At 49.0% G+C, this 25,105-nt stretch overlaps 1 protein-coding gene and 1 long non-coding RNA gene across 3 annotated transcripts in view; one reads left to right on the top strand and one right to left on the bottom strand.

Moving 5' to 3' along the window:
• Positions 1-21,418, bottom strand: part of SERPINE2 (serpin family E member 2) — a 62,518-nt gene extending 41,100 nt beyond the window's left edge. Inside the window, exon 1 of one of the 2 annotated variants that reach the window (XM_058703210.1) lies at positions 21,181-21,418. The gene's annotated coding sequence lies outside the window, so the exon portion shown is untranslated. Of the gene's footprint in view, positions 1-20,775; positions 20,905-21,180 lie in introns of those variants that run through there. The other variant, XM_058703200.1, reaches the window with a different exon arrangement.
• On the top strand, positions 21,341-24,520 carry LOC131497165 (uncharacterized). Its single transcript, XR_009254796.1, has 2 exons — positions 21,341-21,661; positions 21,994-24,520. It is a non-coding gene; the product is annotated as an uncharacterized LOC131497165 (long non-coding RNA).
• Positions 24,521-25,105: the final 585 nt, after the last annotated feature.

Genomic DNA, 25,105 nt, shown 5'->3' with positions numbered 1-25,105 from the left:
TATCTTAAAATAAAGAGTAAAAAACAAAAAACCGTATTGTCAAATTTTTGTCAGTAAACACATGCACCTTAAGACAGATTTTTTTTTTTAATGTTTTATTTATTTTTCACAGAGAGAGAGAGAGAAAGAGAAAGAGAAAGAGAGAGAGAGATGGAGTGTGAGTGGGGGAGGAGCAGAGAGAGAGGGAGACACAGAATCCGAGGCAGGCTCCAGGCTCTGAACTGTCAGCACAGGGCCCATTGCGGGGCTCGAACCCACAAGCCATGAGATCATGACCTGAACCAAAGTCGGTTGTTTAACTGACTGAGCCACCCAGGCACCCCAAGACAGATCTTTTTTAAACGTACTTAAATCATTTCCCAACACTGCAAGCACGCTAAAAAACCCAATATTCTAAAAAAAGATACCCAAACTATGTTTTTGCATAATTATGTCTCCTCATAACTCTTTGATTAGTCTTCTTGGCCTCTGCAGACTCCTGAGACAAACCACCCAAGTTCAAATCCCAGCTCCACTACCAATTCACTGTATGACTTCTGAGAAGTACTTCTCTTCACTGGGCCTCAGTTTCTTCATCTGTAAAATGGATTCGTAAAACAGCAGTGTCGTCTTACGGGCTGCTGTGAAGAATAAAACAGGGCGATACATCTCAGGTCCTTTGGACAGTTCTTGAGCTCAACCACAGCTGTCTCTGTCGTTATTGCCACTCACTGCCATTATCACAGCAGCTCAAAAGTCCTCGGGTCTCTCCTCCGCCTCTTAAGGCCCACACGCCAACCTAGCTTCATAGTTCTCTCAACTGCAAAATATCCCCCAACCCCAATTTCTAAACATCAAAACAAATTTTAGGAGCTGATTTTCTATTTGCGTGTAGTCTTTTTTCAACTGTAGGCCATTTCCTTCATTTCTTTGCTGTAGGAGGAATTCAAAGGTCTACTAGGCGACTTTATCAGAGCTCAACAGCTGGTCACAAGTCCTCAGGGAAGGTGGCCTTGTGCTCCAGGGAGCAGCAGCCAGGGTCCACGTGGCCTCCACCGATGGCCCTGGTGATGGGGTCAGGAAATGACTGATGGGACTGTGTGACTTTGGAAATGGGTTCAGTTTCTAGCGACTTTCCTTGTGTTCTTTCCAAGACTGCCAGGCTCATGAATAAGAAAAAAAGAAAAAAAAAATGTCTTCCTACCAGCTGAAACCAAAATAGGGTGGGATTAGACTAAAACAATTTTAAAACAATTTAAAAACCTGCCTCAGTGGTCGAGAGCCTCGATGGTCCAAGTCTGACTGTAAGCCAACTCTCATCTGTTTTACTTGCTTAGATAGGAAAAAAAAAAAAAATCTAATACAGAAAATGCTTGATGATTTCCCAAAGAAGCCATTTAGAAATAATTCTGAGCTACAGCGGAAAGCCTATTATGATGGTAAGCAGAGAGCAGAGGTAATACAGGAAAAATACCTTACATTTTTAGCAAGCAGAGTCGACTCAAACGGTTTCCTTTAAAAAAAAAAAAAAAGTTAAGTAGAAAGATACATTGAAGTCCCCTTATCCGTTTTCAGAGAAATTCTGAGATGGGAGGAACAAGTACATACTCATCCCTAAACTTGCTGTCCCTCCAGGTTCTATGACCCAGTTGGTACAAGTACCCCACCCACCCCCAAGAATCTGAGCCAAAAAGTCTGAGAGCCACCCATTATCTTTCTTTCCCCCATTTGCACCATCAACAAACTATCACTCTACCTCTGACACCGTTCCTGAATGGTCTACTCTCTCTACCTCCTTTGCTCCCAGAGTCAAGCCACCAACGTTCCGGAAAGAGGACATTAGTCCCTGGAAGAGAACACTGGGCTCCTATACCCACCTCACTGTCTGTACTACCCCAGTGACCTTGCAGACCAGAAGGGCTGACCAGGAACCTTGGCACCCAGACCAGTGTAAACCCTCTAACGGCATCCCTCGTCCTTACGATGAAATACAGAGTCCCTCCCACGGCCTATGAGTTGGCCTGCCTTGTGCGGCCTTGGAATTTCTTCCAATTTCTTGGAATGAGTTGGCCTGCCTTATGCAGTTCACAGGAGCAGCCTGGCTCTTTCCAGCCTCTGTGCTCACGCTCCCCCCTGAATGGAACACTTGCCATCGTCCCCCTTCCTTGTGCCTGAGAGCGAGGGGCGGCCCGTCTGTCGCGTTCACCGCTCTCCTCTAGCATCCAACATGGCACACGGGACACGGAGGTGCTCAACGTGTCATCAAGTGTTGATGAAAAAAAAAAAAGCCGGGCTTTCAGCTATCAGCTTAACTCCCTCCAGGTACTAATGTATTTGGGGCAGTCATTTTTCTGAAACGAAATTCTAGACAAGGTTTCACCACTTTGGCCCTATTGGCATTTTAAGCCCAAAAATTCATGGTGGGAGAGACTGTCCAGTGTACTGTAGGATGTGGAGCAGCGTCCCTGGCCTCTACCCACTGGATGCTGGTAACACCCCCTCCCCCTGAGTTGCGACAACCAAATGTCTGGAGACACTGACAAATGCTCGGGGGTGAAAGGGAGGATCATCCTGGTAGAGAACCACTGGTCCAGAGACAAATTAAAAAGAGGTGGTTAACTTTAATGCTGCCCACAAAATACCCAACCGATATTTTGTATCACATTGAGCAATAATGCATTTTAATAATTACCCAACCGCCACTGACATCATTTCAGTGGAAACATGCATTCCAGGAACATTCACGAACCACCAGGGAGGGGCTGGTGGGTCCGTCCCGAGAGTCAACTCAGCTTTCTGCATCGGTACTGTAGGTGACGTCTGAGGTCACATCAGTACTGTCTGATGGGAAGTGGCTGGCGGCGAATGGTGGGGACGAATAGGGAGTGAGAGTTGGGGGAAGGATGGGGTTCCCCGTATCTGGTAAGAACTTCTGTCTGTATCTGGCACATGAAAACAGGAGAGGGAAACCAGAGAAATAAGAGACCGCCTTCACGCTTGCAGTCTTTTCACGGTGTGGCAAAGCCCAGGAATGGAACGTGAAGGACTGAATCTCAACCCAGAACCAGCTCCCTGTCCACCGCCAACCCCTTTGACTAATGTGATGCTACTGACATTCTCGTTTTACCTGCCACACTGCAACAATATTTTCAATTATTGGTTAAACTGCAGATGCCCCATGAGTCATTTAAATAAATCTCACATGTATGAAACAGTCAATTGTGTTCTCAGAGCAATTCCCAGCTGTAAAAATAGAGCCACACAGAACATATTTTTTCTGCAGCTAATTGAAAATACTGCACATATAATGCATGATTTAAAGCACCCAGGAGGAATTCCAATTTGCATTCCCTATTTTAAAATGTACAATCAAGTGCTGTCTTAAAGCGCCCTGCACGTTTAAGTCAATATTGCTCGCCTGAAGCCCCAACCACTTCTAAATTTTCACACTACAAATTGACGACTGAGGATTTTAATGCTCCGAGTGACTTTTAAAACAATGACTTTAATAGAGCTGCGTTTCCTGAGAAAGCACTCAGACTTGACTGGTTCAAACCTCACAGCCCAGACAAAATTCCCAAAATGGCAGCGAGAGGCCCACCAGGAAGAAAGGACTGTGTGTAACATCCCTCGCTTGGGAACCCAAGCTGTGATCTCTTCAATGCCTACAGGACTGCTCTGGAGTTAGAAAGGAGGCCTCGATATTCTTGAGGGTTGATCAAATGGTGGTTGGCAGGGTATGTGGCAATAAAGAAAGGGGTTGTCAAAGTAACAGGTGCCAAAGAAGGAGTGCCCAGACTCTCGGGGTCTGGAGGAAGAGGGCTGCAGAACTCCCGATCATCTTCCACTTCGAATAGAGTTTTAGAAGTTGCACGAAATACTCACGCTACTTCCTACCCAACACCACGGTTCCCTCGGTCCTGCGCCCTAAGTAACACACAATGACAAGGGTGACCGGCAATGTGGCAACAGGCGAGTGATAACCAAACTGACGAGGAACTAAAAGTGTCGGAATTTAAAGTAACAATGGACGCTCGACATACAGTTACTGAAGGAATGAAGGTACCACTCGCAAAGTAGTGTTACTCCTTGGATATGCGAACCTTTAACCCCTCGCGTTCGTTCCACAAATTAGGAAACAGAATTGAGAAGTAATGAAAGGACTCCAAAATGATCTATTTTGATAACCTGTCACCAGGGGCTAATGTCTCATATTACCTGTAATGAGGACGTAGACATCCCCGCCACTGGAGGATAAAGGCATCTACTGTGTGGAACTGTGTTGACAATTTTTAGCCTCCTGTGCTGATGGCCCAGGAACTTCCCCACAGGCCATTTGGAACAGACCCAGGCTGAGTTCTAGGACTCGGGCCAGGCACCGTCCTGCGTGCTTTCATAAGAGACCGATCGACCAACCTTCCCATAGCCAGCGGGCTTCCCGCGGAGGTGCTGTTGCTGTGGGCAGTGGGCTAGGTGGCTAAAGGGCCAGCTTCTCATTCTTCCATCTCTTGGGAGTGTGGTGACCGTTAGCCTCTCTGATCTGCAACATTCCTGGGGCTCCTGATGGAATCCGAGCTTTTCCTCTGTGCTGAATGCTGGTGTCCCCCTAAGTGATGCCATCGGAGGTAGGGGGTGGGGGAGGGCTGGGGGACAACTGAAAAGTCAGCTTCTCTGACATCATGGAAATAGAATACGGCAACATGTGGTGACCCATCCTAGGTTTTTGCTTCTCCCTTGGGCACCGCTGGGTACTTATTTACAATCCTTTCTTCCCAGGGAAACAAGAGGGAAGGCAGGAAAGGGCTGAACTTGTATTGCGGAGCCTGAGAAGGGGAAGGGGACAGCCACGTGGCTCCCTCGGCCTCCCAACACGCCTCCAGGCCCAGGTGGGTTCACGGACAGAGTTCAGGAACGAAAGGCTCAGGGCAAAGAGGCGGGCAGCAACTTTCCTGCCCTCCCTCCAGATATATGAAAGACCGTATTAAAAATGGATTCAGTGGTGGATACAGAGCCGTTATCTTCCCTTTTTCATTAGAGGATTGGTAGGGCTGCTTTGAGGTAAGTTTCAGTACCCCCAGAAGTGATCCTAGGATACCTGGGCACACTTTCATCCCTTCTTCTTCAGTTTCCCATCTAGTTCTGGTGAGTAAGCTCCCTCTTTACCCAGGCTCGGCTTAAGAGATCCCAAGAACCCCATCGGAGTCCCTCAAGCGGGGCGTTTTCAGCATAGATTACAAGCGAAATAGTTACACAGAGGAGGTTGAGAAAGGGTATGAGGGAATGGTTGCCTGGTCCCCACATTTTAACTTCCGGGGGGGGGGGGTGGAAATTAGAGGAGACTGATATCTTCAGAAATAAATACACACGTTACCTACAGGCACAGAATCTAGAAATACTTCTGAAGGGGAAGAGGGAACGAGGGATACGGAAGAGAAGATAACTAAGTTGGAGAAAGGCTCCTTTTGCTATGATCGCTGAAGTTTTGCTCACCTCTTTCAGTACGAGAGAGGTAAACAAATAAAATCCCCAAGCAATATTTTCAAAGAAGCCTCCTCTACATTTACGTGTTTATTTCTGGCAAGCAACCACCGAACCAGCAAAGTCCTGCAAAGCTCGGAAACCGTCTTAAGGGATGGGAAGTAGGATTTCAAGCTCGGCTTTAGACGCCCAAATAAATACGTTCTTCCTTTAGCCCAACTCAATTCCTCTTGCCGAGCTCCCTCCGAATGCCTTCTGAAGGGACGTGGCGGGGCGTGCGTTCAGCTATTTCACGGAAGGAACCTGTGTTGGCGTTAGTACAACTGGGGGACAGGCCTGTAGTCTAGTCCCGGGCCTGCCTACATCGGATAAATTGCGTATGCTCTCTTTAACTCAATGGCAACCCCTGTCTTCCATCCCATACCTCCAAAGGTTGCTCTGAGGGTCATGTAAGACATCATCCTGGGCGATGACGGGACAATTCTCAGGCTCCACGCACCCTTCCCTCCTAAGACCAGGCTTTTAACTTTCCCCCATCCAAAGCTAAGGCCCAAGAACAAGGCTTTCTGGAATTAAAAGTCAATGACTTAATGAAAGCTCTCCTTCTTACCTCTGTCTAACCCCTGCTGTAAGATGTCGCAGGGAGGAAACTCTAGGGATGGAGGGGCTGAGCATCTTTCTGTCACGAAGGCACAGTTTATGGGGGGAGAACCGTCTCCCAGTTTCTCAGAGCCAGTCACAGAGACCATGTCCACGAACAACAGAGGCTGGCGAGTGGCTGGCTGTGCGGGACACGGGTGGAGAGAAGGGCATTTAGAGACCTCCTACTGCGTCCACAGCCCTGTGAATGTGTCATCTCACCGAATCTCACACGAGCCCTCCCGGGTACAGCTGAGGTAACAGAGATGAAGAGAGACTGACTGATCTGCCCACAGCACCCAGTGAGAAACTGCATGGATATGCCCACAAGTCAGACGCGCCGGAGGCTTCTGCCAGAGAGGACAGAGCTGTCACCTGCCTCTTCCTTGTCCAATCCCTGGGGTCCTTTCGTTTCTGCAGGCAGAGCTCAGCACTGGCACGGATCCCATTCCCTTCTGCTCCCGCGTGGCGTTCCCAGCATTGCTGACGACGCTCTCCAACACTGGAAGGACACCCCTTCTTGCAGGATAAAGGGCTTCATTTCTTTGACTAAGTTCCAGGCACCACATGTGCTTGAGTAGATGGTTATCTCCCAAATAGGACAGACCTCCTCTTTTCCCAACGAGAAGGTCCCCAACACCTCCCCTTCCTGCCCACCCAAGGTTTGGTCAACCCGACTAAGCAAACTTTATGACCACTATGGGATATCACGTATATTGGGGTTTAGAAATAGTACTTTCTTTTCTTTCCCTTCTCCCCTTCCACGAAGCAGTTTCACTCCGAGCCTTCCCAGACATCTTCTCCAAGCCTGTCATCACTCCGAGCTGTCTCACAACTTTCCCGATCACGTCATCTCCTTTTCGTCCAAGTTGCCTACGATACAGCACTTTTCAAATCTGTGTGCCACGCTGTCACTGAAAAATCTATCTGAAGCCGTGAGAAGCCCTGCACAGGCCATTGGGACTGTTGCCTTCATAGGTGAAAAGATATACATGATTGCCACGGCATGTTACTGAGTGTGTGACTTTTTCATGAAACCCTCAACAGTCTCCATGAATTCACTTGACAGAGAGCGGCCATCGCTCAGCAAACCCATTTCTTTTGCTTCCCCAACACAGAGCTGGGGCTACGTTTCCTAGCCTCTGCTGTAGGCAGGAGTGTCCATGAGACTGAAACACGGTCAATGAAATGGAAGCAGGACGGCTGTATGGCACTCTCAGACCTGGCCCATCAAAAGCCGCCATATGCAATCCTCCGTGATCTTTCTGCTTCCACCAGCTCGATGCTGACAAGTACCATGACTTTTTGGAAACCGCCTGCTAAATCATATGGAGCCAAAAGATGGAAAGAGGCTGGCTCCTTGAATCTCCAGGATTAGAACAGACATGCCCATCTTGGGATTGATACAAGTGGAAGTCTGTACCACGGTACACATTTGGGTTTATTTATTACGGCAATTAGCACTACCTTAATGAACACAGCATTCAAAATTTGGCAGTTGTGAAGTCATGACCTCAGAAATAATTACTAAACCTGTATTCTAATTCTGTGCCTTTTTCTAACCCTTTTGTATCATGCAACCTCTATGAATGTTCATAATAAATATAGACTGAGGGGATGGCAGGCTTATTTGTCCTTCTCCCTTTGTTCCCAAGACTCATTCATGAGTCTCATCCATCTAAGGCTTTTGGTGGACTCTGAATAATGAACTTATCACGACCTTTGTAAGTGGAAGATTTTGAAAGGACCCTAATATGTAGCAATGCCTGATTTCCCCAAAGAACAATTCTGGGGAAATTTTTCACTTCATATTCATGCACGCAGTTTTCAAATTAGAAAACATTTATTCACAAAGAAAAATTATACATTTCAGTGTCTTTTAATGACTTATTAAGGCATCACTTAGACACCATTTTTGCCTTGCATGCCCAACCCAGAAGAGACCAGGCCTGAATGCAGTTCTGTGTTCTCCAGCATCTTGTAGCCATGAGTATTCAATGAAAAGAAAAGTTGTGGGGTGCCTGGATGGCCTAGTCACTTAAGTGTCTGACTCTTGATTTTGGCTCAGGTCACGATCCCATAGTCATGGGATTAAGCCTGTGGAGGCTGCCTAAGATTCTCCCTCTCCCTCTGCCACTCCCCTGCACACGCTCACTCACTTGTGCTCTATAAAAAAAACCAAAAAACCAAAAAAATTAAAAAAAAAATTTGAAGAAAACTTGTAAAGTTCCACACCTTTCCAAAGTCATCCACTAAAACTTTTTCTTTTTTTTTCTAAAGACAACTATTCTCTCCTCCATGAAGGAATTACCTGCTTGGATTTAGCCATGGAGAGCACGGAAAGAGACGGAATGGCCAACTCTTATTATTGCTACAAATCAGTAAGTAGCAATTCCACAAAATTTAAAGCACAAAGGGTTTTGTAGAAGGTAGGGTGAAAGAAAAAAGCAAGGGCTGCATTACCCACGAGCGCTAGCTAAGACATTTGTGTTTATCAGCTACTTGACAACATTTCACATCGTGCATGGACATACCTCTCCCCCACACAGCCATTAGTAGCGACTGATATTTAAGAAACTTCTTTCCGTAAAGGGCATTAGCATTAGCGCTTCTGAGCCTCCCAGACCCCTTGAAAGCTGGGAGTCATTTCATGTGAGAGGAAATTGACGCTCCAAGACTGTCCATCACTCGCCCTCATTCTCAAACCTCATGGAGTCTCCGGGGTCCTCATCTACAGAACAATCTTGGGCCACCAGCCTTTCAAGGCTGCCAAGAGAATGCAGGAGGGCAATGCATGTAAAGAGCTTCCACAGCCCACAACTTATGCTGCCACCGTGACCGCTCTGGTCGTCGGGGGTCACACACTGCTCTCCTAGAGTCCTTCCCCACAAGGAGGGAGGGGAGAGGGCATCTGTGCAGCCTTCCCCGTGATTCAGTCCACACCATCCCCTCCAGTCTGACCTCCCGGACATCTCATTCAGAGCACTCATTCTGGCAGTGAATTACTGACCCAGTGCAGTACTGAGGGTCCATCAGGATGATGGGTCTGCTCCAGTGGAAGAAGAGTTTATCACTATGGTACTTGATGATAATAAAAAGCTAAGCGATTTTGAGGTATTTTTGCTACTGCATTGAAATCCTCTACAGAAAATGCACCCCCTTACTGATTCCTCCCACTACAGTCTACCATGGCTCTTGAGCTGTTAAAGTATCACAGATATGCCCTTTCTACTGAAACATGTAAGATCCTCAAAGGTCAACTTGTCTTGCGGATACTTCTGTGTGCCTCAGAGGACCTGGCTGAAAAAACGAGTTCTTAAACCAAACACACCCAAACATGATAGGACGGCCACTTTGAAGTCCTGTGTGGGGCAGATCCATCAAGAGTAAGTCTTGCGGATCTCTTGACTCTCTGGAAATAATCCTTTTTGGGAGGATGGGAGTGAACAACATAGAGGAAAGGAGACAGGAATCAGTCAAGTGACTCTAAGGAATGAACGGTGACTGTCTCCAAGTCAGTGCGGTGTTCTGGGCGCTAATCAAGGATGGGTGACAGGTGATGGCAGTTCTGGCTGCTGTACCCGGACTTGGTGACCGGAGAGGTGACAAATGATAGGAGCAGAGACACGAGTTCTTAACCTGTCTCAGCCCTGACCTTGCCAAGTGATTTAAGTCACTATTTCCTATGTCCCTGTCTGTGAAACAGGGACAATACTATCTTTCTATACAAAGAAGGGACTATCCTCATCAGCAACATTTCCTACCTTTGGAAATGAAGCCCAGAGAGGAAAAGTATTTTGTGGACAGAAAACTACTAACTGTACAGGCACCTGGGGGGCTGAATCGGTTAAGCATCCAACTCTGTATTTCGGCTCAGGTTAAGTAAGATCTCACAGCTCACAGATCTGAGCCCGACAGCGGGCTCTGCACTGACAGCATGGAGTCTGCATGGGATTCTCATTCTCTCTCTCTCTCTCTCTCTCTCTCTCTCTCTCTCTCTCTCTCTCCCTCTCTCCCTCTCTCCCTCTCTCCCTCTCTCCCTCTCTCTCTCAAAAGCCCTTCCCTTGCTCTCACCGCCCCACCCCCAAAATAAATACACTTAAAAAAAAAAATACTAACTGTAGAGCTGGGGTTTAAACCCAGGTTCATCTGACTCCCAAGTTCACCCCGACCAGCAGCGCTCTGCCCTCTCCTCTGTGGAGCCGCCCTGCACTGTCGCTCAGCCACCACTGTTTAGTCTCAGTCAGTCACTGAAACAATGTTTCAGAATCCAAGATCTCCACCAGGAGACACGCAGACCTGGAGTGAATATCCCAGGGGCGAGATTCTCAGCAGAGTGCTGCACACACCCGAATCTCCCTTTTCTCACCTGCCGGCCAGGACTAATTTCTACCTTACAAGGGTGGTTGACATTCAAAAGGTCATGTATAAAATGTGCCCGACGTATCTGACCCACTGATGATACGAGCTCTTTCATTTCCTTCTTCCCTTTTGAGCTCCTCTGCAGCAGGTACTGTGGAAAGAACCCAGGAGAATAAGACAGACCAAAAAACCCTTGAGCGTTCCTAACGGGGCAGATAAGACACACAGAACTACAACACAAGGTACAGAGTGAGATAAAAAGCATGATTTTGCCATTGCACATGTAAAAATATATATATATTTATCCTACTCGAAAGAAATGTTAGGCTAATGAGTAACATACACACACAGGAACCACTGTATTTCCAGCACTTGCTAAATTCATTCACGGTTAGTATGATGAGCGCTTTGATATTCATGATATACCACTGTTCTGCACAAGGACAGGTTTACTATGAATACTCTGGCATTCTCTGGCCAATCCTCCAAATTGATATTTTAATTAATTGTCATTAAGAAATGAACACAGGTTTGGCCTAAGACGATAGGGGTCTATGAGTAAATTAATTTCAAAGACAAGATCCACACCTTCAGGGAAAGGAAGGTTTATAATTAAGTCATCACACAGAATCCACCTCCCTGGCATCCCCTATCCCACGGTCCGAGCAACAGTTCAGGTGTGGGCAGGCGCTGAGTGCTGTCTAAAATCCCAAACGGCTCTTTGCCTGTAAAACCCGAAAGTCTCCTCTCAGTGGCAGCAGAAAATACATTTCCTATCCAGGAATGTTTGCCGAGGTTAGGTCCAACGGGCATCGAACCCTTCTGCATAGCGAGGGAATCAAAGCATAATTACGTGACCGTGTGTTTTAAATACATTCGGCGTGTGTTTCAAATGATTATTTCTAGGTATCTGCATATCAACGGGTGGCACTGCCCACCGGACTTTCTCACAGCCTAAAAGACAAGAACAAAAAGAAGGCTCTGGATGCTACACTCACAAAGGCCACAATATTAAACCAACTAATGTTTCCATGCTGTAGAGACATTTATTGATTCTTCATAACTAACATTAAAAAAAAAAAAAAAGCCCCCAACCTGACAGTGATAGCCTGCGGTGTGCCCCCAGAAAGAACTGGTAACACAGCTGTTTATACATCCTCACACGGGGGGGGGGGGGGGGGGGGGGGGGGGGGGGTAGTTTATTTCACGCACGGGCCATCCTTTGCTGCATGGCCAGTACCGGAAGAGGTGGAAGCCTGCAGAATGCACAGATGACCAGCCAATGGCTAGGAGTACTGCCCGCCCGGAGCGTTACAGGTCTGGAAACCAAGCACGCGAACTCAACAGGGCGAGTGAGTCATTCGCTCGATCAAAGACACCACGCGAACGTGCGTCCCACAGGAGTGAGGAGCTCACCTGGACTCCTGGGACGGAGGGGACCCCACCGCCACGTCATTTATGCTCTGGAAGTCAGCTCCGTTCTCGTCCCTGTGCTCAGCACCTGAAGTATATGGCCCACTTCGTCCCCACAGGCTTCAGACGGGGGTACCTTCATGCCCAACTCACAAGTGAAGAAACTGAGGCTCGGAGAAGTTTAGTGAGTCATCTGTGGCCTCCTGGCCTCTAGCTAGTGACTGACCGAATTGAGATTCAGACCAGTCTGTGGGCCTCCAAGCCCTTCCAAGCCCTTCATACTCTTAATCACTACACTGCACAAGGAGAGGAGGAGCGGAAGGGTTATGTATGCCATTTGGATGGGACAGATTTTTTTTTTTTTTAACGTTTATTTATTTTTGAGACAGAGACAGAGCATGAATGGGGGAGGGTCAGAAAGAAGGAGACACAGAATCCGAAACAGGCTCCAGGCTCTGAGCTGTCAGCACAGAGCCCGACGTGGGGCCCGAACTCACGACTATGAGATTGTGACCTGAGCCGAAGTCGGCCGCTTGCTTAACTGACTGAGCCACCCAGGCGCCCCGTGGATAGGACAGATTTTGAACAAAAGGCATACATGAAAAAAACAAAACCAAACAACCCATGTAACAGAAGTTAAATCTCAACCAGTGTCCTAAGTTCAGTCTGTACACATTTGTGGAGTTCAATTAGGTATCTCTTAAAAGTCATGTCATACTTGTTCTTTGGTGATGTGGACTTTTATCCAGTTCAGCCTAAGTTATTCCCTCAGACTCTGGGTAATGCCCTCTACCTTTCTGAGCCAAAGGTCAGTACTAATTTTAGAGTTGGAGTCCCAGGGAAGAAACAAGTGTCTAAGGAATAAACTGGGTGGGGAGCAACAGCCAGAAAAAATGTGAAATTTGTGAACACACAAATGCTAGCCTCTTCCCATCTGGTGAGTTTTGGTTGTGTTACTTAAGGATCCCATGCAGCCAAGCGGGAACATGGGTCCTTCTTCAAGGAGGCACGGTGTTTCACGAGAACTTCTTTTTGAGAAGTTATAAATAATGACGAGTTCTAAACCTCTGAAAATTCGTGTTATCAGCTCAAACGGCTCACATGTTTACACACCTGGGTTCAGACTCTGGCAGTGACACACACACACACACACACGCACACAGGCTGCACGCCGGGCCATGGATACTTCCGCCGCCGCGGCACATGCCTTTCCCAACCGAGCCGGTGGAAAGAACACTAGTATCTGTCCTCCAGGCAGGGATGAGGCCCCAGGAGGCCCCAGACGGCCTCTGCCGACTGAAAACAAATACTAATGGCAGCGGGGGTAACCTGCCTGTCCAGCACACCCCATCCAAGGCTCTTTCCCCTCCTGACCACAGGTCCGAACATGTCACTCAGACTCTGGCCTATCAGAGTATCCCATTCCCCTCACCACAGCCATTGGTCCAGAGAAAGGCACATGACCCAAACTGAGCCAATCAGAGTACCTCCCTAGGATTTTTCCAACTGGCCTGGCAGGAAGCCCCTCTTTCCTCTTGGTCATTGAGGCTGTTGGGAGGTAAGCCTGAAGCTACCTGCACTTTTGCTTTTGGAGAGGATGAAGACCGCTTGCAAAGAGACACGGAGGGAGAGAAGAGAGCTCTAAAGCCCCGAGTCTCTGGTTTCAGTCCAGGGCCAGAGACACCCCTGCCAATTCAGGATCAGCAATGTAAGCCAATAGGTTCCCCCCTTGCATGCCATGTCTTTGCATCATCTATTTATTTTTTTTAATGTTTATTTATTTTTGAGAGAGAGAGAGAGAGAGAGAGAGCACGAGCTGGGGGAATGGGGGAGAGAGAGAGACAGAGAGACAGAGAGAGAGACAAAGACAGACAGAATCCGAAGCAGGCTCCACGCTCCGAGCTGTCAGCACAGAGCCCGACTCAGGGCTCCAACTCATGGACCGCGAGACCATGATCTGAGCCAAAGTCAAGGGTCAGACGCCTAACCTACTGAGCCACCGAGGCACCCCTGCATCACTTATTCTGATAGGGATTTCTGCATTTGTAACCGAAAGACAATGCCGTAGTAATAGCTCATATAATCCCAACAGTGATCAAATCCTCAAAATAGTTTCTGTCCTAAGTGGAGTCCTTATTTCAAGAATGAAGAATAAATATAGTGGAAGCAAACACTGCCATTATTTATATAGCATTTTCTCAAAACAAAGAAAGAGAAATCTATTTTCATTTGCGGTCACCTTGGTTGTTTTCAAGTGGGCTTCGTATTTGGTGTTAAATTCTCTCACATACCACACCCACTTTCAAGATTTGGTCCCTAAAAACTTGGGTGAAAACAAGTGGTTATTTTTTCTGTAGCTATATTAGCTGGCACTAAGTAGAAAGGGAAAGTGTGGGGAGAAAGTGCTGGTGCTATTTTTGGTATGCTCTTAAGAGAAATTCCCCAGGTTACCAGAGTTCTGGCTGCAGCGATGGGGGGAGGGCATTACAAAAACAAAACAAAGTACATTTACCAAGATTTGCAGTCACTACAAGAAATCCTTTCTGCCTTTTCATGGGATTTTGGTTTTCCCCTGTTACAGCAAAACCTCCTCCACATTATCTTTCTCCCACGAATTAACTAATAAAAATAGAAAGGCACAGTGGATTCCAATTCTCAAATTATCCCTTCTGAAGCAAAGGGCAAAGTCTGAGGTCAAATTGAAGCAAGAGCATGAGGTGTTCCTGCGCTGATCTTGAACTAGGGCGTCCACCCCAACCTTTGAAGGAATTCAAGGATGAGACAGGGACACGTTTGTCAAAATGCAGAACGGAAGCTGCAAACAGAGGATTGCTTCGGCTGGGTGTACATCCCCATGCACAATAAAGAGTCCCAGAAGGAACACCAACCTCTCTGCCCTGGGCTTACATCCAGACCTAGAAACCCAAGAGCAGAACAAGGGAAGAATCATTGACTATGTAAATAGACTTGCCCCGTTGAGTGGAAGGCAGCATTTCTCAAAAGAGAAACAAAATACTGCTCTTTCAGTGTTCTTAAATTGTGAACTTATACATAAGAAATCACCTAAAGATGTAGTTTATTGCATTTGAATCCACTCCACACCTAAAGGTGTTTTATTATTATTTTTTTTAACCCAATGCTGATTTGCAGATCAGACATGCAATCTACTCATGAGGAAAGATGTTTCTGGGAAGAGAAGACAGGCATATTCATGGGTGGAGAAATGGTTTACAAGAAAGATCAAGTATAGGGGACCCAATGTATTTAACATTTTTATAAATGCCTTTAAGTGCAAAGACCAACTCGATCTTCACGCTGGCCCTCAATGCCATTTCTGAGTACAAAGGAGCCAAGTTGAATGATTTCAGAGACTTAGGAGAGAGGGATAAGAATTTCATGTAGATGAACACAAAACAATGCATTTAAAAAAATTCACCTAGGGGCGCCTGGGTGGCGCAGTCGGTTAAGCGTCCGACTTCAGCCAGGTCACGATCTCGCGGTCCGGTCCGCGAGTTCGAGCCCCTCGTCAGGCTCTGGGCTGATGGCTCGGAGCCTGGAGCCTGTTTCCGATTCTGTGTCTCCCTCCCTCTCTCTGCCCCTCCCCCGTTCATGCTCTGTCTCTCTCTGTCCCAAAAATAAAAAAAATAAAAAAAAAAAACGTTGAAAAAAAAAAAATTAAAAAAAAAAAAAATTCACCTAGATCTGATATATTTAGAAGAAATCTGGGTCAAAAAGAAAAATAAGTCAAGAAGTTACATTTTTTTTAATGACATCTTTGAGATCATAATTTCATCACACCCATTGTATAGACAAAAAAATTCAGTCCTGGATGACTAACTATACAAACCCCTGGCAGCACAGCCCAGACTCTCTCCCAACTCTTCTCATCAAACTTGACTGAAGACATTAGCCAAAAAAACTACCAAGGGGGTGGGGGGGAACATCAGCAAGAGGGCATTACCGCCACCGAAAAGTTAACGGAAATAAACCAGAATGCATTCTCTCCTACCTTGTACAAACCACAAAACAGGGAGTACAGCCCAGCCAGTGGACCTCAAGGAAGGCTGAACCAAGCCAAAAGAGGTTCAGATGAGGATAGCTGAAGCAAACGTAGAGACGGAAGTACTTCTGGGTTAGATTTTCGCTTTTCTTCTAAGTAATGTTCTATCTCAAAAGTCACGAGGAATCAAAGATTTTCTTGTTTTTAATTTTTGCTTTTTTACATTTATGTATTTTTGAGAGACAGAGCACAGGTGGGGGGAGGCTGGAGAGAGAAGGAGACCCAGAATCCGAAGCAGGCGCCAGGCTCTGAGCTCCCAGCACAGAACCTGATGCGGGGCTTGAACCCACAAACCACGAGATCATGACCTGAGCCCGAGTCGGACACCTAACTGACTGAGCCACCCGGGCACCCCTCCCCCCCCTTTTTTTTTTTAACGTGAAGAAATATATTTAATGCAGAAGTACCAGGACAAGAGTGGAGGTCTGGGGGTGGAGGGGAGGGGAGAGGTCCCCTTCAAGCCCAAAACACGAGCACTAGTTCATAAAGCGTGTAGTAAACTTAAGGAAAATAGAAGTATGGTTCAGTTCAGATATCCATTAAGTGCCTCTGGGTCATGCACCACTGGCTGGTGCAAATGAAGCTAAAATACAGGAGGCCTTCATTGCACTTAGAGTCTAGTGGGTAAACTCTGTAGGTATGACACAGTTACTGCCATCATAGAGGCCTCCATGGGGCAGGGTTTACATGTGTATGCACACTCCACACATGCCATAGAGGGCTGGGGATAGTGATTTTCAGGACAGACTTTTCTGGAACAGGGGACCATGGACCTGAGTCTTAAAAAGGGGGGAGTTAGCCAGACAGCGAACCAGTGAACGCAGAAGGTGGAGAGAGAATTCTAGGCAGAGGTCCAGTAGGAGCAAGGGGGCCTGGGCAGCCCCGTGGGGTGAAGAGTCTGCAGGAGGTCAGTTCTGCAAGAGCAGAAGGCTTTGGAAAGGCAGGGCAGGGAGGTGGGAAGAAGACGAAGAAAACTCAGACTCTCCCATGTCATCACGAAGGGCCAGCAATCTGAGGGGTTGCTGGCAAGAGTGGCAGAGCGCTGTGGCCAGTTCTCTGGCTGAGTGCTGAGGAGCTCTGCGGCACGACTGTCCCAAGAGCGAGCCCGGGAGCACAAGGCCGGACTCCGGACGCCATGTGTGAAATGGGGCCGCCACCTTCCAAGGGCTGAAGGGTCCCAGGAGAGTAGGGAGACTGCAGAATCCATCCACCCTGTCCCGTCCACTCCCAAGGCAGTTGTGAGGAAGGAGGAGGGTGGTGAGGTCTGTGGACACGGTTTACAGACAGCGGAGGCTGCATCTCGACCCAGGTGAGGCAACACTACGATTCACCACCCTCCCTACAGAGGCTCACGAGCGTTTTTTGAGACACTGAGGCACGACACCTTATAAAGACGGTAGTTTACCTTCCAGTTTGAGACAGCTAACCTGCGACACAATGGAGCTGCTCCTCCAGAGTCAGGGTTTGCCCCAAAGGCAAGAGGGAGGCAGAGTTTTCATCAGGAGGGACACAAGCAGGGGTGCCTGGGTGGCTCAGTCCCTTAAGCATCTGACTTCCGCTGAGGTCATGATCTCATGGTCTTGTGAGTTCGAGCCCTGTGTTGGGCTCTGTGCCGACAGCTCAGAGCCCGGAGCCTGCTTCGGAGTCTGTGTCTCCCTCTCTCTCTGCCTCTCCCCTGCTGGCGCTCTATCTCTCTCCCTCTCAAAAATAAACATCTAAAAAAAAAAAAAAAAAAAAAAAAAGGAGGGACACGAGCAGATTCGGACTTGGGCACTGGATGAAAGTCATCCCAGCACATGTGGGAGATGGCTGAAAGGGGTGCAAAACTAGGTATAAGAGACGTGGCAGGGTGCCATATAGTTAGGCACCAGGGATTCACAGGCTGTCGATGGTCTCCCAGCCTCGGGGTGCTAACTCCAAAGCCCACAGGAACCAGGAAGCTCCTGTAAATGAGAACCACAGGTCCAGAAGAAACCAGGAAGGAAGCCACCTCCAGCGTAGTTGGGCAATGGAAACTCCATGCCCGCCATGGGTTGCCACGTGGGACTGTAGGCCTCATGTTCCTTCCGGGTCTTCTGATTTTTTTTAGAGAAGCTATAAATCCAGGCGACATTTTAACATTTCTGATACGAACCCAATTTTTGTACACTTCGTTCAGGCCAACAACACATCTGCCCCCTGGAAATGGCACACTGGCTACCATTTTGCTGGTTCTGGACCCTGAAGCAGGGCGGGGCCACCGTGACTAGAGTGGAGGTCTGTGGAACTTCTCACCACGTGGAGAAACAATAGGACCTGGTGACTGCATGGGGTGGGGGGGGGTGTGGTGCTGGAGGAGTCTGGCATTACCAGGAGGTTCCTGCTTTAATACCCTAGTGACTGCCCGAGCCACCACCACCAAAAAAAAAAAAAAAAAAAAAAAAAGAGTGACAAATTTTGGCCAACGATGAAATGGGTAAGGGGTGAATGGTGATATGGTGATAACTTAAATCAACCAGTCTTAGACACATGGTGGGTTGTTTTGTTTTGTTTTGTTTTGCCTACAGGGCACAGATAAGCCACCAGACTGTAGGCAACTAGCTGGAGACACCGATCTGGGACTCACTTTGTACTGGAGATAGTTGAAGTTGTGGGGAATGTGGTTCATCCAATGACTCTACGTAGAGCAGAACGGGGGTCAGGGCAGAGCCCTGGGTAACCTCAGGAGGTACTGGAGAGGCAAGGGAGGCAGAGGGAAAACCAAGGGGACAGGGCAATTAGGGAGGGGGGGAAAAAGGTATCAGGAAGGTAGGAAAGTTCCGCATCCAATGGTGCACGGAGACTGAGAGAGAATCTGCAGGATCACCATTCAGGAATCGCGGGGTCTTCTCCTACTCTGGGGGGCCTCTGGCCAGCTTGCAGGGAGCGGAGAAGAAGAAGGCAGCGACTGGAGAAGTGTTAACTTGCTTAAGAAGCCTGGGGAGACACAGTGGTCACTGGGGACAAGGTGGGGGTGCAGGGAGGAGCAGGGCTATGGCATTCTAAAAATACCGTTCAGTAAGAGTTCACAGGGAGATGCTAGGCAGTGCCACTTGGCATGCCAAAGAGAGGCCTTCCCTCTAATTTTCCCTAAGTTCCCTGCCCCAGCTCCTATGATTCTGTCCTATTTATTTTATCAAAGCAGGATTACGTTTGCTTTTTGTCTATTTCCTCCCACAAGAATGGCCATTCCAAGACAGATGCCAGGGACCCGCTATATTTGCCACATCAGGACCAAGCAAAGCACCTGGACACAGTAGATGCTTCAGAAGGTTTCTCGGGTGAGGGGGTAAATTCGGAAAGGTCTGCAGGAGGGAAATGGGGTAGGACATGGAAAGACTTCAGCTCAGTGGCCCCTACTTTCCTGGTAGAGCCGGCCGCGATGTCACCTGTCACACGGGAAGGAGGGAGGGGAAGAAATCTCTTGTGTTGAGGAAGAGTTGCAGTGGGAGCACCAGTTGGCCACGTGGAAGGCAGGAGCTTGTGGCTGAGACATTCAGACAATTGAGGTTCCTGATTTCAGAAGATGAGGATCTCTGAGCGAGGGCAAGACTTGGATGTAGTCAGGGGACTCAGTCACTAGAGTGCATGGAGGTAACCTCATTTAAGATGGTCACAGAAGTGGGACTAGAGAGCACGCCCTCCATGGACTTTGGGACCCGAGGGACAGAAAAAGCCCAGCCAAGGGCCCCCAAGCCGAAGGAGAAGGACTGGTTGGCAGAAGATGGCCACATGGAGGGGTAGGTAGGACGTGGCTCATGTCCAACTCTAACACCTCAATCTCTGACTGGTAGTTAATCACCCATGTGCGGAACTTAAAAACTAATGTCCTTTGGAGACAGAGTCATTTTTGCCCGTTTAAAATAACACTAACATGTGAAGTTCATAGGAGGCGGAGATTTTCTGCTTAAATTCACTTTTGTTCAGAATAAAATAAAATATGGAGGACATCTTTATGACCTTCAGTAATTGCCCCCCATAGTACAGTATTTTCAAGCGTCATTTTAATACAGAATCAAAATTTGAGAGTTGAAAGGATCCCTAGATTCTTTGGGTTAACACCTTCATTTGCATAGCTGAAGAAAATTTTTGCCGAAATACTTGCAAACAGCAATAATTACTGATTTAGATATGCAGACAGCATTGAAAATATCTTCAATGTTTGAACTGTGCTTTAGATATACAAATTAGCAATGCTTACATTTCTTCCAGTTATCTCTGTTCAACTTTGGATAGAAAATCTCTAAAGTACAAAATTACCACGTAAATTATTCCTGAACAGTTCAGAAAAGTCAACTGCTTCCCGGCTTGAAAGCGGACGTCAAACCTTCAAACACCTTTTTATGCTGGTGCTAAATATAAGCGCGGTCTCTGCAAAGTGGCCAAAGCAAGACACGGCAGCGTTTGCGATTTCTCAAGAGACACACACGAAGATTATTTTTCGTTCATTAAAACACTAAAACCTTCAATAGCGTCTCCCATAATACCTGAAGGTGGAGTGCTATCTTATGTAATAGAAACCCTCCATCCCCGCTCAGTTGGGAGGCAAATTAAATACCTAATTCCGCCCAGAATTCCCGAGTACTTTCACCTTACCTGTAGCCACTGATCGCTGCCTCGATTCCCATTTCTACAGATGGTGAAAATGGCAAAAATCTGCTCCATGGGGCTGAGTTGATTGTCAGAGGCCAATTTAAAGGCTCTGCCCCAAACCGCTGGTGGCCCCCACCCGGCTCGGCCAGCGGTAAACACAAGAGTCGGGTTGTCTTTTCCCCATCGGGCAGCGCACACGCCAAGCACGGGGTGGGGGGACGCCTGCCTCGTACCTGGGTACCTCAGGTTCAGGGTCACCGGCGCCAGCGAGGATGCGCCGGCGGAAACCACGCGGACCCCGGGGCTCCCCGGCTGTGGGCGCACCTGGACGCCACGGCCGTCGCGGCCCCTCCTCGCCCGGCCCGGGTCGTCCTCGGGCTCCCCGCGGGCCGGGCGCGGAGCCGGGCGCGCACGCAGCCTCGCGGGCTGAGAAAGTTCCTCCGCCTCGACGTCGCCGCCCCGGGGCCCCGCTCGCCCCGCTCGCCCCGCACGCCCCCCGGGCCGGGCGCAAGGTCGCGGAGCCGGGCGGCGCGCGGGGCTCCGGCACCGTGGCCGGCGCAGGGGGGTGGGGAGAGGGGAGGAGGGACCCCCGCCGGCCGCGCCCCTCCCGCCCCCGGGCGCCCGCAGCCCGTACTCACCGCCCCTCGCTCGGGATCCCCAGGTGGCGGCGGCCGAGGGCGGCGCGGCCCGAGCCGGAGCCGGAGCCGGGTGGCGGCGGGGCGGAGAGTCGGAGGACGGAGAGCCGCGGCGGCGGCTGCGGCGGCGGCGGCGGCGGCGGCGGCGGCGAGGCAGGTCCGGGAAGCGGAGAGGCGGCGGCGCCTCCTGCCCTCGCAGCGCAGCCCGGCCGGCCCGGCAGCCCCACAGCGCGAGCTGGGCGGTCGCGGCGGCGGGGGCTTTATCGCCGCCCGCCCCGCACCCGCCCCTTCCTGCCGCCCCCGCCCCCGGCCCGCCCCGCCCCGCCTTCCCGCCGCCTCCTTTGTGTGCCAGCGGGCCGCAGCGTCCCCGCGCCCGCACGCCGGGACGCCCCCACTCCGGCCGCGGCCGCGCGGAGGCCGCCCCCCAGGGCTCCACGTCGCGGGGCTGCGCCCGGAACGCGCCGGAGGCCGCGCCGAGCCCGAGGTGCGGCGCCAGCCCCGGGCCGAGCTGCACGTGGGTCGCCGGGGTCCGGGTGTGTGTGCGTGTGTGTGTGTTGTGTGTGTGTGTATGTGTGCGCGCGGAGAGGGAGGGACCCTAGGGCTCGCGGCGCGTCCCGGGGATGCTGGCAAGTCGTGTTGGCTGCACCCCTCCCCCCCACCCCCGGGAGGAGACGGGGCGCGGGGGGGGGGGGGTGTGCCCCGGGACAGTGCCCACCGGGCGGGGTGATGGGGGTAACGGTGCCAGGTCTCGGCCGGGGAGGGGCAGATGACCCCGCGAGGCGCTTCGCAGGGTGCCCCACAGCCGACTTCTCCTAGGTGGGCCGGTCGCCGGAGGCAGATGGCAGACAAGGGAATCCGGAAATCTGGAGTCGTGGCTGCGGTGACAGCGCGAGGTACCTGCAGAGTCCTGGGAATCCGGCCCTTCCCAATCGCTAACTAAAACTGCTGGGACCTTGTGCGCGACAGAGGCGCAGACCCCAGAGGCCCGGAGACGTAGCACCCTCAGGCTCCCAGCTGCGTTACCTGGCTTGCAGTCCTCCTTTGCGCCAGCTCGGGTTTGTGGGGACACAACTCTAATGACATAAGTCCTGTTGCCCTCGGTGCAGAACCCGTGCCAGCAGGCCCACGGCCCCAACTGTGAGAAGGAAATGTGGCAAATCTAAGACACGGCCGTGAAATGAGGTTGCGTCTACTGATGAGAGCAACTTGGATGATCTACACTTGGTGTGTGGGCGGCCATGCTAGACGGGGTGTGCCTGTCGGGGTGAAGGAGTCACTTTCAAAAGTGTGAAATCTGGGCCAGCCTAAGGGTATTCACAGCCTCTCTTATAGAGAAATATGCTAGGGAAGGTTGGCTCTTAAAAAGGAAACACAGTCCACCGAAAGAAAACCTGTTTCATTATTTTACAGTCATGCCTAATATTCATATTTAATTACAGGGCAGGATATAAATGCTTTTTCCTTGTCCTCTCTGCCTAAAATGCTCCCCCTACCCCCATGATCTTCTCATCACTGCCTCCTTATACTTCAGGGCACCACTCAAGTGTCACCTTCTTTCTCAAGGAAACCTTCCCTGACCGCTTGACTTAAAGTCACTCCCTCTCTTCTCCAATTTATTAACTTTCTTCATAGAACTCATCATCATTTGGGGTTTTTTTTTTAACATTTTTTTTTTCTTGGCTACTTGTCTTCTACTCTTCCTCATTAGAAAATATGCTTCCAGAAAGCAGGGAAGAGAAACCAGTTCACATGGTTTTCAACTCACCCCGTCCCTAGTGCCTCGAGCCAACACTACCCATATAGTAGTTGCTCAATAAATGTTTGTTGACTGGTGGGTGAACAGGGCCAAGTGACTACAGACATGGTAAGTACTGCCCGGGGAACAGTGTTAGGGCTTAACTCTAGCCTGGGAGGGCCAGCCGGACCTGGGAAGAATGACATGAAGCCAGGAAGCTAGAGAAGAAAAACCCGGAGGTGGGAATGAGCTTGGTGTATTTGAGAAACTGGGGACCAGCCTCTTCCAGATGGAAGGGAGTCATTCAGGAGCCTAGCGAATGGAGAAGTAAGTTAGAACCAAGAAGCGTGGGTAGAGCCAACTTCTGAAAGCCTGCTTGATTCCCTACATCCATTTCTGTCTCAATCACTTTTTTAACTGAAAATTCTTATGGAGATAATTGTAGGTCCTCGTGCAGCTGTTAGAAATAATACAGAGAGGTCCCTTGTATACTTTATCCCGTTTTCCCCAATAGGAACCTTTTGCAAATCTATCGTCTAGTATCACAATCTGAAGGTTCACACTGATAGGTTGACTTAGATCTGAAACACTTCGGTTCCATTTTTGCCATTGAAAATGTTTAGTAAAGTTACTCTTCAGTTTTTGAAAGAATGCACAGAGACTCTTTTGAAGGGTTTCGGTCTCTGGTTTTAGCGGAGCCAACATTTTTGAGGGAGGGGAAATGATTTATTTTTAATCATTAGGGTCCGAATTCTTCAGCTATAAAAGACCGAAATCTTGGGGACTTACCTCTTTTGTTTACATTTTAATGACTGCCACTCACTTCCCTGTTCTACCCAGTACCGTCAAAGGAACATTTTGAGCAATAGCGTACATGACTTGTCAGTTCTGAAATCAGACAGGATGCGGTGTTAACTAATCTGCTAAAGTAAGCCCAACCACGAATGTGCCTTTCTCTTTTCCTTGGACATTGGATGGGACTGCCAATGAGTGTCTCCCAAAGGGAAGCGATTCAAGACAAAGACCCATTCTTCCAGTAGGATATGTGGGGAATACCAACTATGCTTGTTACAGAATGTGCATGGCTGGTGTTGGCTGGCCCTCCTCATGCCAGCAAGAGGATACAGAAGCAACCTCCTAAGCTGTCCATGACATTCAAGCGACGAGGCAATTTGACATCCGTCACTCGGGAGCTGCCCCAAAGAAGCCGTGTTCCTTCCTCGGGCAGTTGGTGCCCATGAACGACCGTTCTTCTCACATGGGATCCTCTTTGAAATGTATCTCTCACAGATGTGTGCTCTCAGCGTGCATTTTCCTCCCGTCTCTTCATCGGTCTTATTTGAGAAACCCAAATTGTTCAATGCTCCTACCTTCCTCTTCCTTTGTGATTCACACTCACAGCAGAATTTCATTTTGTCCTTCAGTTGTGTGGCTTGCCTTAATCCTCAGATAGAGCTTCAAATTGTTTATTCCTTAAAAAAAATTTTCAAAAGTGACCTGGAATTTAGCCAGCTGCAGCCAGTCTCTGAGTTTGGCTTTGTGTCCATAAGCTGCAGTTGAGAGAAACGCACGAAATGCCCAAACAGAATAAAACAAATGATCTATTTAGTCTCGTTTCCTCTCTTGGAAGAGATCCAGTGTTGAGTGCTTTGGAAGAAGACGAAAATCCCCCTGCCCCACCCCCACCGTTCCCCCCCCCCCACACACACCCAAACAGTATGACCTTGTCTTTAAGTAAAAACCATCCCTACCTTCCAATGGGTGGTGGTGTTTTGTCTGGAAGAGTGACCCATGTCACAATAGTAAGATAATAATAGTTGCTCCTCTCCTATCTAACCCCTGCTTAAAAACACATTAAGCCACTTGTTACATAACATCATGGATGCAAATGTTGTTACATGAGATTGTTTTAACCAGGGGAAAGGAGACTGGTTATAACAGTTCACTTAGACGATTAGTTTTCTGGGGTTGTCGCATCGGGTGTGATTTTTTTTTTTTTTTTTAAGCTTACAAAAGGCATTTGTCTTTTTATTTCCCTTTCTCGTTGGCTTTTAAATAAATCCAATTTTCTTTTTCTGTAACTTCTGAAACAGATTAAACCAGAGCATCAATTCACACCTTCCCATTGTCGTCACTCCTTTTCACAAGAGCCTCGGAGAAAAGACATTACTAAGTGCTGGGCTGAGAATTATT

The sequence above is a fragment of the Neofelis nebulosa genome, chromosome 2 (genome assembly GCF_028018385.1).
Source record: "Neofelis nebulosa isolate mNeoNeb1 chromosome 2, mNeoNeb1.pri, whole genome shotgun sequence".
NCBI classification, from domain to species: Eukaryota; Metazoa; Chordata; class Mammalia; order Carnivora; family Felidae; genus Neofelis; species Neofelis nebulosa.
Note: the sequence above shows the minus strand (reverse complement) of the source record. Positions and strands in the feature narration are given on the sequence as shown.